We start from the raw sequence: 1463 nt of genomic DNA, 5'->3' as shown, positions 1-1463 counted from the left end.
CCTCTAGTATCTCCTGATGAGTTGACCTCGATGGATCTCTTGGAGCAGCCTGCGCCATATACAAATGTGACATCCTTAAGAACCACCTGATGTATCCATTCATGTAGTTTCATTCACTCTCAATTATGGTACTTGGTGTCTCCTCTAATATCAGATGACTTTCATAATCATCAAACATGATATCCATATGTTTACGTGTCAAAGCAGGAGGATCAGAGACAACAAGGTGTCTGAGAATGGTCTGAGTGTAACCGAACTGCCGCATGACGCGCTCGAGCAGATGAGGAGGAGTGAGACTGAACCGCAAGCCAACCGTCCCGAGTATAGTATTATCTCGTCAAATGGTCGCGTCTCATAATGATCGACATAAATATTGAAGTGCATGTCCTCGGGAACCAAGCGGTCAAGATACAATCTGAACGGCTATGTTGCTTGGTTCCCTCTCAGCGGGGCAAATGCAGTAGCATACGACATATCCTCAGTGTAAGTCGGTACACTCGCCCAACCAGGGATTCACAGGAAGTGCTGGAGGATCCAAGCCTGAAAAGTTTGGAACACATGAATCATCAGTAACGGCGTTGCAAAGATGAAATAAAAATGACAGATCAAGATTAAAAGAACAATAAATATTATCGTCAGTAGTGTGATATTGCATGTGAGACGCTTCGTCTTTCACATATAACCCTCTGATAACTTCGAGTACAAGTAGACCAAAAAAGCAGTCCCCTCAATTATACTCATGGATCCGCTTGAAGTCCTCAAAGTACCGTAGGTATACGACATCTGTATAAGTGTCACTCTTGTCCATAAAAATCATAGTGCCAACCAAATATAGTTGATATGCTCTCATAGTATACACTCTATGCAGCCTCATCTGCTCGTCATCACCTCTAACATCCTCAGCTCTCTAGAGCTCATATGTATACACCTTTTTCAAGAATTCAAACCTAGCATGAGCCATGTCGTACCTTCAAAAATGAGAACACGACGCCCACGAAGTGCAATTGCACGCTCGCAGGATGGACTGAACAGAGTCACCACCAAACTTTATTTATTCCCAAAGAGGGAAATGAGAAATATCGATAAAACCCAAGAAAGAACGATAATGATATTGGTCGTCATAACCAAATAAGGGTCCGGGAGTCGATTACACAAGGGGAATGTATTATCACCCCTCACATCCGTTGTACTCAACGAGAACCATTAGGTTAGTTGTGCGTGTTAGCGTTAGCTTAAAAATATTAGGTTTCTCGAGTTATTAAGTGTGAAAGAAGAATAAGACAAAAAAAAAGAGAAAATGTTTATTAATGTGCGAAGAAAGGAACTAAATCTAACCTTTTTTATTATGGGTCTGACAAGATTTACAAATCCTGCTCTTACGTATCTCTGGGTACAATAGAGAACTCAAGGCTTACGTAGTTGTGGGTAGAAAATTCTTCTTTGTTGGTCGATTTTAACGAAGG

This window comes from Lathyrus oleraceus, chromosome 7 (assembly GCF_024323335.1).
Source record: "Lathyrus oleraceus cultivar Zhongwan6 chromosome 7, CAAS_Psat_ZW6_1.0, whole genome shotgun sequence".
Classification (NCBI taxonomy): Eukaryota; Viridiplantae; Streptophyta; class Magnoliopsida; order Fabales; family Fabaceae; genus Lathyrus; species Lathyrus oleraceus.
The sequence above is the reverse complement of the archived record's forward strand: the minus strand, read 5'-3'. Positions refer to the sequence as shown.